The following is a 13,302-nucleotide window of genomic DNA, read 5'->3' as shown; positions in this document are numbered from 1 at the left end:
CATTGATGACCTTTGCCAATCTTACATACCATACCCTCACCACACAGAAACAACTTATAAAATATACACAATAGCTATAAATACGTCTTTGGAGCAATGAATCATCATAGCTTCTACTATAAACCTCTCAAAAGTAAGACAGATCACATTCAACCCAGGTAATCAAGACAGAAAAAGAGAGCCTAAAAAGACACTGAAAAGCTTACCAAACAACAGCAATCAGCAGCTAAATATGCCAAAGACATAGCCGGACCCATCCTGTCACATAATCTAGACCAGGGGTGTGGAATTTAATAAAATATCTACATTTCCAAGGGGCAGGATGCTCCAGAAATCTACTTGTCCCTTTAGTGCCATGTAGTGTGGCGACAAATTATGGCCGCAAACTCCTTATATAGGAGCTCTGATATAGCCTCTCTGATTATGCCAGGGGCTCATACCATAGTAGTGTTTGAATATTTGCGGTCCGCTTATGTTGCCACGTTTCCGCAGATCTACATACTGGGGCTGAAGGTAGTAGTAAGCCATAGTTCTAGGGTTAGAATGACATTTTGAGCCCGTGCAAACCTACTAACTTACATACTTTAAGGGTTTTCAACAACTCTTCTCTGATCTTTTCCCATACTGAGAAATGTTGGAAATTTATTCATACTGAGAAATGTTGGAAATTTACTCCTTACTATGACAGCCGTAAACCTTCTTCCAGAGTTGGGAAAAAGAGTGGTTGGAGGGAAAGTTAACTTGCAAACACTCAGATGTTCACATGAGCAAAGATGCATATTTGCTCATGCCAAAATGCAATTCATAAATATTTTTTAGGAGTACTATTTTTTGTCCTACATCTGTAAATTCTTGAGAATTCACGAAAGCGGTATAGCTGCACTTAATGCAAGGACATATACCCTGGGTGCACTTTTTAGACTTTCTTTATTAATTGGTTCTCTAATTTAGTCTGGCGTTGACCATGACGTATTGCATTTATTAAAATGTTGTCTCTCTCTCTGTATCGGCTGGCTTTACTGCGAGTGACAGCATTCTGCTTTCATTAGGAGCATATGGGCACACAGTAGTTTTGCTCAATGACAGTAACTACTGTGCAGAATATGCTATTTGAGACCAAAAACAATTGTTGCTTTTGCCAATGTTTGTTATAATGGTAAGGGCCTGGCAATTCTCACACCAATAAGGTTTTACAAAAACCATGCCAAAACAATTCGCACATTGATAAAACTAAAAAGCTGACCACCAATTTCAGACCTACTGGCTTTGCCGATGCTCGTTTATTTTTGTTTCCCATAATCTTACTGAAACTGGTTACACTGATTTTCCATAATGAATAGTATTGGGAAATACTAGTGTGCATCAACACGTTACTAAATGATGCTGCAGCTGCAAAGAAATGGTATGTGAAATCTTATAGTAGTTTAGCGATTTTTTTAAAGCGATTTTTTTTTTGCTTTCATTTATTTATGAACATTTTATTTTGAAAGCAGAGAATCATCAATCTTGCTTTCAATTTTCTGCAAATATTTGCATCAAATAAGAGCATTCTGGGAGCATTATACATAGTCTCATATTGCAAACTTTGAAAACGTGTGTAGACGTTTCTATAGTGGAACCACGGTCAGTAGTGCAGTCAGAGCTTACAACATTTACTCTCAACCTAATAATAAATGCTTTCAATTAATAAACCATAAATACAAGCTTGAACAGCATTAATATATGGACAAAAATATTACCTTAACTGCAGACAGTGCCCTTCCCTGATCCATAATGTGGTACTGTAAACTGGCAGCCAAAAGGTTTGTGCTGCAGGGAGTTGGGCCTACTTGTCCCAAGGACAAAACACAAATGAAAACTTGTTGCCCTTGGCCTCAAACAATATGTCCTAGGCGTCGGCCTATAGGAATTCCACATGCCTGCTAGACACAACAATCCTAACAGTGACCTGACTAAATACCTCTTCCACACCACTATTAGCTAACTTAGTTCCACCTAACTACAACAGCATTAGACTGGACCACACAGTAAAACCAAGTTGGGGCGTGCGGGTTGCATGCATTCACAGATCAGCCTTACAAATCAAACAATTCCAAATGGAGAAGATATCCTCCTGTGAGTTGAAGTCCTCATGGGTTAGAGGGATTTATTCCCTGACCAAATTACACATTATCTACCACCCTCCTGGAGACAACCAGGCCCTCATGAGCAATTAACAATCACAGTACAGACCTTAAGACACCCGAACACAATCTTTCTAGGTGACTTCAACCTAAATTGCAATTAAATTGAGCACCCACATGTGACTGTCCTAAATCTTTTTTCAAAGACATAATCTGGTGCAATCATGCAATCAGGGGAGAGGAGTTGGCCTAACGGCTAGGGCGGTCGAACTTGAATCTGAGGAACTGGGTTCGAGTCTCGGCAATGACGCTGAACATACTGTGATTCTGGGCAAATCACTTAATCTCCCTGTGCCTAATAAAAATAAAAAATGAAAAATGGGTCCTGATGTAATGCAACTGGTGCTATGTAAAGCGCTCCAATACCCGATCCGGGTCAAGTTTGCGACATATAAAACTCTGTTAAAAAAACAAAAAAACATGCACAGGTCGAACACATGGCAAAGGAACATCACTAACCCTTATCTCCATGGCAGAAGCACAATGCATAGACTCCATAACGGCATGTGATTGGTCGGATCATCACAGCATCTCATTCCACATCTCAGCTCCTGAAGCAAAGGCAACGAGATAAGAGGTTAGACCTAGACAGTGGGTCAGGGATACCAGAAATAAGAATAGAGAGGATCTGTATGATCTACGCCAAAGAAAACTTCAACCCCAGGAAAGCATTTCCGATGTTCACAAACTCATGGAACACTACAACAGAACTATGAATGACAAAATGGAGACGGGAGCACCCCACCCCACAACAACAAAAAAGGATCAAAAACAAATGAACACAACCTTGGTAGAACAGTCACCAAAATGAAGAAAGAAGCAGACTCCGATTTGTTATGTTATGTTATTAGACATTTATATCACGCACAGATACTCAAGAGTGTCCCGGCGCGGTGTTGAACCATAACAACGGGCAGCGTATTTAGATGGGTTGGTTAAAAAGGAAGGTCTTCAGCTGTTTCTTAAATAGCATGGTGTCCTGGACGTTGCGCAGCTCCAGAGGGAAGGAATTCCAGGCCTCCGCAGCCTTAACAGAGAGGGAGCTACCCCCTAGCCGAACCCTGCGAAAGCGGGGAACGGCAGTCAGGCGCAAGGTGGTAGAGCGGAGATTTCTGCGAGGCGTGTAGAAGGAAAAACGCCTCTGGAGATAGACCGGGCCTAGAACATGCAGGGCTCTATGAGCCAGCGTAAGGGCCTTAAACTGGATGCGGTGGACAACAGGCAGCCAGCGCAAGTCTCGTAAGTGCTGTTTCATGCTTGCGCGCCCAGGGATTTGCAGCAGAACCCTAGCAGCCGCATTCTGAATTACTTGCAGTTTCTTTGACTGATACCCAGGGAGTCCAATATGCAAACCATTGGCATAGTCGATACGGGACAGGATAAGTGCCCGAGTGACCATTTCCCTGGCAGATCTAGGTAACAAGGGGAAGAACTTCCTGAGAGAATTTAGGATACCGAAGCACACCCCTGCCAGTCGCTTTATCTGAGCAGTGAATCCAAGATCTTCCCCGAACCAGATCCCCAAATTTTTAGCAGGGTTGCCAGATGACAGAGGCTGGGGGTACTCTGGGGGCCACAAAGTCTCTCTTAAGAACGGAGGGAAGGAGCCATAGAGGAGAACCTCCGACTTACCCTCATTACACTTCAGCTGTGCCCGGGCCAGCCAACCAAAGACCGCTGTAAGGCAGGGCTGGGCTGCTGAAGGGGACATTTCACCTTCCTTCCAAGTAAAGAGGAGCTGAGTGTCATCCGCATATGCTATGACTTTTGCACCCAGCTCCTCTGCGAGGAAGATCGGGGGGGTAACCTAAATGTTAATGAGCAGGGGGCTCAAAGTCGAGCCCTGCGGAACACCAGTAGCCACTTTCCGGGGGTAAAGGAAAAAGGAGGCATCCAGACCTGCTGAGTACGATCTACTAGGAAGGATTCAAGCCACTTCCAGGCCTGCCCAGACACGCCAATGTGAGAAAGCCTAGAGAGAAGTTGTTGGTGAGGGACCGTAGCGAAGGCGGCAGAGCGGTCCAATAAAATCAGGGTCGCTCTGCCGCCTCCATCCAAACACTCCCTTATGGCTTCTGATATTTCCACAAGAGCGGTCTCGGTGCTATAGGAGGCTCTAAATTCGGATTGAGCCAGATGAAGAGCACCCGATGACTCAACAAAAGTGGATAGCTGCCTAAAGACTGCTTTCTCGCATATCTTGGCCACTGCCGGAAGAAGAGAAATAGGGAGATAGCTGGCAAGTATGTCTGGATCTAAGGAGGGCTTCTTTAGGAGAGGTATAAGTTTAGCCTCCTTCCAAACCTTGGGTACAATGCCGGTCTGAAGTGATAGATTTATTATAGCATTCACCTCCGGATTAGCTACCTCAGCAAGCAGCCTAGCAGGACACGGATCAGAGGGAGATCCAGATTTGAGGGATGAAAGGATAGATAGGGAGTCCTTCAAGGTAATCTGCAAAAAAGCCATCAGTGAAGAAGCGGGCAGAGGGGGAACTGGTGGGCTCGAGGTGTGGGCATCGGCCTGCCCTGTGCAATCCGACCCTAAAGAATCCTGTATTGCCTGGATTTTATCAATAAAAAAGTCTGACAGTTTCTCACACCACTCTGCCGAGACAGGCAAGTCCATCCGCTCTGCACTGGGATTAAAGAAACTCTGTACGATGGTAAATATTTCCTTTGAGTTATTTCTAGAGTCAGCAATGGGCTCAGCGAAGAAAAGGCTTTTAGCCTCCTTAATAGCTTCGTAGTACTCCCTCTGGGCCTTTCCAAGTGCAACTTTTGCCAATGGGCAATAATTTGACCTCCAACATCGTTCAAATTTTTTGCAAGAGTGTTTTAGTGCTCTAAGGTTGTTGGGAGTACCAGGGTTTGGACGGCGCATTTCTAACGCGCCTGTCAGGGAGGGGAAGGGTAACAGACTCTACCGCCTGGGAGATCCAGTTAGTGAGATTCACTAAGGCCCCCTCCAGTGTCACATTGGCAGAAGGCAGAGAATTAGATAGGACCCTACCAAAAACGGAAGCATCAATCTTCTGAGAGGGTCTGCTTTGAGAAGGCTTTTTAAAAAATGCAGGTTTGACAATGGACCAGGAGAACTGAATCAGAAAATGATCAGACCAAGGTACTTTTAGAGGATAAATGCCAGACAGAGGAAAGTTAAGAGCACACCAGGTCTAAGATATGCAGAGAGACGATGGAGGCTAGCCCCCTCACCATACCTAAAACAGCTCAGAACTCTGAGAAATTCATATAAAAATGTACATTTATTTATATTTATAGTTTTGTACTGCGCGAACATGACCCTCGTGGGTATTAGAACGCTTTACATGACGAGAGGTAGGGTATCTGTTGGACTGGTAAAACAGACATGAGTGAATGACAAACACAGCAATGAAAATAAATAGAGTAAAAAGCTCGATCTCAATAATAGTCAGCAATAAGAGGGTCAAGCATCATAAAAAGTAGTTAGCATGGTTACATTTTAGTAAGCATAAATATATTGTCTTAGGGTAAAAACCTAGTCAGCAGTAAAGAGTATGCTTCTTTTTTGAAGGTGGTGGTAGAAGAGATTAGACAAACGTCCGGTGGTAGAGAATTCCATATCTTAGGTGCGCCAAAGGAGAACGCGATGGCGCCCATTTTGTTTTTATGGTTTCATTTGGGTTTCAAAAGCAGGGTGTGCGCACTTCGCAATGGTCTGCAGTCCCCTCATGGTTTAGCTTTTGGGCCTGATATCGGGAGGTATTGATGTGTGACACTTTATGCAGGCAATTATTAGTTGAATTCTTGCTTCGTACAGTCGCCAGTTCAGGGATTTTAGGGCTGGGGAGATGTGTGTATTTCTTTTTGTTCCGGAGACAAGTCTGGCTGCCGTGTTGAGGGAGGCTCTAGGAGAGGCCAACTTGTATCGAGGTAAGCCACAGAGTGGCACTACCATAATCCAGTCTGGCCAAAACAAGAGCTTAGACCGCTTGTTTTAGGTCTTCATGTGGAAGGTAGGGTTTAAGTTTCCGCAGAATGCTCAGCTGCTAATTCGCTCCTTTGGTGACTGCGCTAATGTGATCCTGCATATTCAGATGTATGTCTAATGTAATACCCAAGGATCTAGCAGAGTGTATGATGTGAGGAGAGCAAGTGAGGGCTGCAAGAGGTTTTAACCAAAGATCGATCTTGGGGATGTTATTCGGCGGTGAGATGAGAAAGAATTTCGTTTTGGCAATAGTGAGTTGGTTTTCTGTGAGCCAGAGATTTTGCAAGATGGAATTGAGGAATATAATGTCCTCTGAGAAGATGATTTTGAGATTCAGCTGAGTGTCATCAGTGTACATATTACAGTGGATGGTAGCAGATTTTAAGTAGTTTGCCAGTATTTCCAGAAAAAGATTGAAGAGAATGGGTGAGAGAGCAGATCCTTGTGGAAAGCCAAGAGTGATCGCATGGGGCTTAGACAGCGATGAATTCATTGTGACTACCTGAGATCTGTTTTAGAGGAATGAGGAAAACCATTGCAATACGACCCCTAATAAGCCCATCCTTTGTTCCAATAGTCTATCGTGATTAACTGTGTCAAAGGCGGCTATAAAGTCGAGCAGTATCATGAGGGATGATTCATTTAGATCCAGTGTTAATATGTCATCCACAAAATGAATAAGTGCAGATTCAGTGCTGTGACCTTGACAGAAAACTGATTGGTGTTGGTCAAGGAGTTAAAAGTTGTCTATGTGGTTGCAGAGTTGGATCTAGACACATTTTTCTAAGAGCTTTGCAAGAGTAGGGATGTTGGAGATGGGCTGAAAGTTATTAGGATCAGAGCAGTCTGCGTTGTTTATTTAAAGTGGGGGTGTCCTGCTTTTAGGCAAACAGGGATAGTGCCTTGATGTAGCGAGGCATTTACGATCTTAGACCATAGGGGAGAATGAAGGCTGTGATCTCTTTGAATATAGATGGAGGTAGAGGGTCAGTGAAGTGATTAGATGAGTTTAATGATGAAAGGATTTTGTAAATGTCACTTTCGTTGATTGAGGCGAAGGTGTGGCAGGAGCATTGTTTTGGAAGGGTGCCTGGATGGATCACTACCTACAGTATACTGGGTGGTGAGTGAAAAACTGAGTGAGGAAGCCGGTAGTAGTTCATTCACTAGTTGTAGCTCATTCTCTATCTTTGTGGTTTTTTCCATGAAGAAGGCAGCCAGTTCTTCACAGTTCCGGAGGGTGCTGAGTCCGGCGTTACTGCTGCTCGACTATTTTAAATAGTTTTTGGGCGCATTTCTGACTTGGTCAAGCTGTGCTCTAAAGAAAGTAGCTTTCACTTGCCTTATTCTTCTGTTGTATGTGTTCCTCGTTGATCTTAAGCATTTTAGAAGTTCTAAGGATGGAGAGGATCTCCAAGTTCTTTCTGCTAATCTTAGATTACGTCTTTTGGTGTTGTGGATGAAATACAAAAACTGAATAGGCAAAGAAATCCTCAGCTCACCATCATAGGTGTATCAACAATTTGTTAAGTGCACGATGTAAGCACAAATTATACACAAGTTTTCATTTTTTTCCTTTTTTTATTCTTTTGGTCTTGCTTCAGACAGCCAACACGTATTTCATTGCTTACAAAGGGAAATCGTCCCTTTCTCAAGGCTATGTCCTTTTTGATAAAGACCTTTCTTTTGTGGTGATCTTTCCAACCCACAAAGGGATTCAGTATCTTGTGTGATGTCAATAAAGCAGTCCATGCATCTGAGGGATCCCAGTTTGTCTCCGAATCTTAAGCTTGTGAGTCAGGCGATCTCGTCCCAAACGTCGCTCTCCGTGTAGCCAGAGGACGATTTACCTTTGCAGCGGTGGCTGCAGATTGTGCAGCTGCATATTCTTGACCCTGCTGGAGTCAAGGAACAGTTGTGGTTGGACCCCTGTGGCCCCTGGACTGTGGGCGGAGAGGTGGGGCCTTGATTGCTGCTGAGAAAAGCCAAGGGAGAAATCTCGTGGGTGCTGAGGACCGAACTTCTCCTTGAGGGTGCTATGCGGCACATGGGATGCTGTACAATATCACAGGCAATTACAACACATTTGACATAAAGGGTTTGCTGCTGAGCTACACATGGCCTGGTCCTACTGCTGCAGGCCATTTAGGTCGGCTGGGGGGAGGTGGTGACAGAGCTGCCTCCTCTTCTTGTTTCTTTCTCCTCCCCCACCACACTCCAGAGAGGATAATATAGTGACTACAGTGCCCAGATTGACGAAGACGCAGAAGCCTTCGGTGGCTGATGAACTGAGGTGGTTGACGCAACTCTGGTCTAGAGCACAGGGGCACCTGGTGTGCACACAATGGACATGGACAAAACGGGCTGCTTTACTAGGACCAACACAATCACACAGTATACTACCCCGACACCCCCCACAAATAATAAGACAAACCAGCACTGGTAATGAGAGGGAAGATGGCGCAACTTGCAAACCATCTTGGCAGCCATCCAGGGTTCCAGGAAACTCCTGGAAAGACAAATTGAGACTGTGTCTATTGATGTGAACATATTGATAGCCGATTTACCTAAAGTAGCAGATAAAGTATCCACGGCGGAGGAAGATATAATGGACTTAAAAGGAGAGGTGGCAGCATTCAACCAGCACGTGGCCCAGACGTCCACAGTCACAAGGGCCCTTGAGTGCCATGCCAAAGTTGCGGAGAGGCGCGCAAGGCACAGCAACATAAGAGTCCTAGGGTTCCCTGAACAAGTTGAGGAAGACAGGGAAAAGCAATTCCTGGACCGATGGATACGCACCCAGTTGCGTCCGTGGGGCTTATCCGAACTCTTTGCAGTGGACAGGGAACACAGAGCCTTGGTGCCTTCACCACCCCCCTCCAGTACCTCCCCCCGGGCTCCCTCCCAGGCAATAATCGCCAAAATATTGACCTATCAGGATAGAGACTGTATCCTCTGGGCTGCAAGAGAGACTTAGACTCTCTGGAAAACTGTAAAATAGTCATATTACTGGAGTTTACCAAGCAGGTCCGGGAGCAGCGGAAAACCTTTCTGGCAGTAAAACTGAAGCTCTGTGATATGCAACTGCAGTACATGCTGCTATATCCAGCCAAACTGAAAGTAATTGCACAAGGCAGGGCCTATTTCTTTGAGATGCCGAAGGTGTGTGAATGGCTGGAGATCCGAGGGGACGCCCTCCCCCCGAAGAACAGCGTAACAAATGACGGGGATGGGGCACTTGGTCTGGGGGAAGTACTCTAAATAAAAGGCACCCGGGTCAGTCTGCGAACGGGGACCCACCAGATGAACAGAGAATTACGGTGGGCGAGGACGGCACCATGCATCTGAAAACCATCAAGCTGGGTGCCTCCTTCTCACCCAACACTGAATCTGGGCCCGACACAGAGGATACCCCGGAAACAATGAACCCGGCGACGTACATAGTCCTTGAAACCATCCAGGAAGCAGCTATGGCGACAGAAGCTACATGAAAAAGGGGACATTCACACGGGCGCTGAACTACTGTTGGCTGCTCTGACATTTATAATAATTAAAGAATGAAGTGCATGTGGGCCACACATTTACTACTGGGTGGAGAGGCAGAATGAGTGTGAACAGCCTGGGGGGGTGGAAACGGAGGTGCCTGGAGTGGCAACGACAATCCAAATGTAACATTGAGAGTACTGCAACCTTATTGGGGACCCCCGCTGAACTACACTTCCCTTGACGGGCATTTTGTAGGTATATTGATGGGCGGGCTAAGTCGCTGGTTAATTTGGGAAGTTCAGTGGCCCCTGTTGGGCTGTGAGGGAAGCTGTGCACATCCTGGAACAAGCATGGGGAGGGCATTGACGATAGAACGGTTGCACGTTACCAGTCCTTGGGGGGTGGAGGGAGCATGGCACAGTTTGCTTTGTTTGTTAGTAGTTGTTATATGCAGCACATGTGGAATGTGGGTGGAGTGCACTGCTGGGGGCTGGGACAACACCAAGCTAGATATCGCTATGGCAATGGAGGTTAAGTTCCTTAGTTGAGATGTAAGGGGATTGGGTACAAAAGGTAACAGAGTACTTGCGTTTCTTAAGCGACAACATGTCTGAGTGGCCTGCTAGCAAAAAAAATGATGAAGATGCCAGATATTTCACTCATCCTATTTTACTTTTGCGAGGGGTGTATTGATATGTGTGGCTTCTGGGACGCCGTTTGTCTTGCAGTACATGAAAGCCGACGTGAACAGCCGCTATGTCCTACTCAGGGTGATACTTGACAGACGGGATATCACTATCCTAAATATCTATGCCCCAAACATAGGCGATCCGGGCTTTTATCAGTCCATACAAGACATACTGGCCCCGGACCTGGACGCTCCTCTTCTCTGGATGGGGGATTTTAATTGAGTATTGGATCAAAACTTGGACAGGCACCCTCCTAGACAGGGAAATAAGCTGCAGATGACCAAGAGGCATCGGGAGGTAATGCAGGACTTGGGAATAATGGACATAGGGAGAGATAGGCACCCAACGCAGAAATTGTATACCTGCTCATAACACACACAGCAGGTTGGACAGGTCTTGGTGTCAGGGATGGAGGCCTTCCTTAAGTTGGGGTTAACCCTCTGGCTCGATTGCTGTCTGATCATGCCCTGATCAGTTGTGTGGCCCGCTGGGTCACCCCCACTGACCTACCCAGAACATGGCAAATGCCGGCAGACATTCTAGAAGACCTGGTTGGGAAGGAGACCACATCCCATGTGTTGATGGACTACATGACAATCTACTGGGAGGGTGCGACCACCACTAGGGCAACGGAATGGGAGGCACTGAAAGTGGTGGTACGGGAGGAGGCCTTTATGAGACTGACATGCGGCGTTCGCAGGCAGCTGCATCGAGTCCTCAGGGCATTAGCGGAAGCACGTGCTGCAGATCTGACCAAACCAGCTGCTGCTGCTGCTCTGGAGTGGGTCGGATCGGACGGACACGCATCACTGCACATTTAGTGTCTACTTTAAACATATGGCTGTGTCTGGGGGGGTGGGGGGGGGTCACTGCATCTCAGAGTGAAGCTCTTATTTCAGTTATTATAGCAAAGCAGGGCTCGGATCCAGGGCCTGGGGCTCACACCAACCCAGGACTCTCTAACCCTGGATGGAAGGCTGGATTGGAAGAGTCTCGCTGCTGGCTCGGACGCCATGCGCCAGGAGTGAACGCCGCTCCCTCAGAGACTTATGGAGTCTGCCCCAACACCCTTAGTCTCCCACGTACCGGCGTCCGTCGCGTGCCGGGGGTCAGCTGGTGACGTCGGCCTCGTGCACCTCTTGTCTTTCGGGTCAGTTGGTGACGTCGGCGTCGTGCGTCTCTGGGGTCGGCTGGTGACGTCGGCCTCGTGCACCCCTCGTCTCTGGGGTCAGCGGTTCACAGCTGACCTTCGGCGCCTCCGCGTGCTCCGATACTCCGCTCCTATCGGGTTCTTCTCTTCCGCGTTCCCGTGACGTGGCCTTGTTCTGCCGTTTCATAGGTCCCTGGGTCATGACGCGATGTCCAGGCACGCAGCTGTGAGGGTCAGCCTTCCCTCCCACGCCTTGTTTTCCTCTCCCACGCACATCCCTCTCGCTGGGCCCCCTCCCCCGCACTGAAGTGTCTTCTACGCCCCCCACCCTCTCCCTCCCTGAGAGACACATCGACCGCCCAGGGTCACCAGAGGCTGCGGCGCCGAGATTCAAACTCCAGAGCGGCCGCGAGGAGCCTGCCCCCCCAGCCTACCCCCCCCCCGACCCGAGGAGCTCGCTTGCGGTGGGGGGAGACACTGTCCTGTGTGCCGAGTTCCGGTCACCCCCCGCCCCCCCTGGTCTCTGCGGCCCCCACCTCCTGCCTCAATCTCTACCCCCCTCCCTCCGCATCGGTGCCCCGGTGCTGTCCCTGCAGTGTCCTCCTCCTCTGCCCCCGCGCGCCGCCGCCCCCCCCCCAGCCACGAGTGGAGCTTGAATCCCCGCTGTGCCCCCCCAGGACACGCGCCCCCAGCTCGGCTTCGCTGCACTGACTCCGGGTCCGGCGCGGCTCTGCTGTGCCCGGCCCAGGGAAGCTCTCATCCACTCGTGTCTTTGCACCGCGATCGCTGCTCTCCAGTCCCTGCGAGCGCGCTCTGTCCGAGTCCTTCCACTGCACATTGCACCCGCTCCGTGCCCTGCTCTCAGCGCCTCACTTCTTATGATTCCTACAGTCTGTACGGATTGCAGCTCCTCGCCTTCACGTTTTGTGTTTTGTTTTCGATTTGTTCGTGGTGAGACATGATCTTTCCCCTCTATCACAGCATGAGCGTTCTCACAGCCCTGAATAAACTCTGTTGCTGCCTGTGTGTCCAGCCACAAACCCCTTCAGTCCGCAGCAGCTCCTCGCCGCCCCTTCTGGGCGCTTCCTGCAGCTTTCCCTCGCCCACAATGCAGCAGAACAGGGCTGCAGTGACATGTTTTAAAGCGGGCTGCATGTAGGGGCTGAGATGCCGCCTTCGTCCTGTCAGTCATGGAGTTAGATGCGAGTGCGGCTCCTGTGGTGGCCTCTTTCCTGGACGGTGGCTCTTTTCGCCTGGTCGGGCGTGGAGCAACCACTGACTATGGTCATCACTTACTGCAGGGTTTGTCAAGGGGGTGACAGTTACACATTGGTTATTTCATGCGATTTTATAGGGCGCAAAGTACTTTACCCGAAGGTGTCAGTGCGCTTTTCAAAAAGGACTAGGTATGTTACATAGACTTCAGAGTACAGGGGTTACATCTAAGCGACAAGCTCAAAAGCTCTAATAAAATTATGAATGATAGTCAGCACAATATTTTAACACATATACCCGTGGTTGGTTACATATTTACAACTTGCAAATTAAGAGCATTGAGGGGAGTTTTAACCGTTACTAAGTTTAACTAGTAGAGTTGTTTATATCCGCCAGTTCTTGAATACCCTCCACCTGCTGAGCAAGAATATACCCAGGGTGGATTACATTTTTGACCCATAGGCAAAGCTACAAAATTTGCCCAGCAGCAACATTCGTGCCGCCTGGGGTTCTAATCCTGATGCCTTTATAAACTCTGGACAGATTGTAGCACAGTTGGTATTCGCCTTACTATGCATAACAGTTCTGTACTTGTAATGCCTCACAA

The 13,302-nt window shown here is 47.8% G+C and overlaps 1 protein-coding gene across 4 annotated transcripts in view; it reads right to left on the bottom strand.

Moving 5' to 3' along the window:
* Positions 1–12,275, bottom strand: part of LOC144806088 (uncharacterized) — an 851,437-nt gene extending 839,162 nt beyond the window's left edge. Inside the window, exons 1-2 of one of the 4 annotated variants that reach the window (XR_013605690.1) lie at positions 12,167–12,275; positions 2,643–2,734 (exon numbers count right to left, since the gene is read on the bottom strand). The gene's annotated coding sequence lies outside the window, so the exon portion shown is untranslated. Of the gene's footprint in view, positions 1–2,642; positions 2,735–11,416; positions 11,654–12,166 lie in introns of those variants that run through there. The other 3 variants (XR_013605689.1, XM_078672526.1, XM_078672525.1) reach the window with 3 other exon arrangements.
* Between the last annotated feature and the right edge of the window lie 1,027 nt (positions 12,276–13,302).

Source organism: Lissotriton helveticus (genome assembly GCF_964261635.1).
Source record: "Lissotriton helveticus chromosome 1_1 unlocalized genomic scaffold, aLisHel1.1 SUPER_1_unloc_44, whole genome shotgun sequence".
NCBI lineage: Eukaryota > Metazoa > Chordata > Amphibia > Caudata > Salamandridae > Lissotriton > Lissotriton helveticus.
This window is presented reverse-complemented; position numbering and strand designations above follow the sequence as displayed.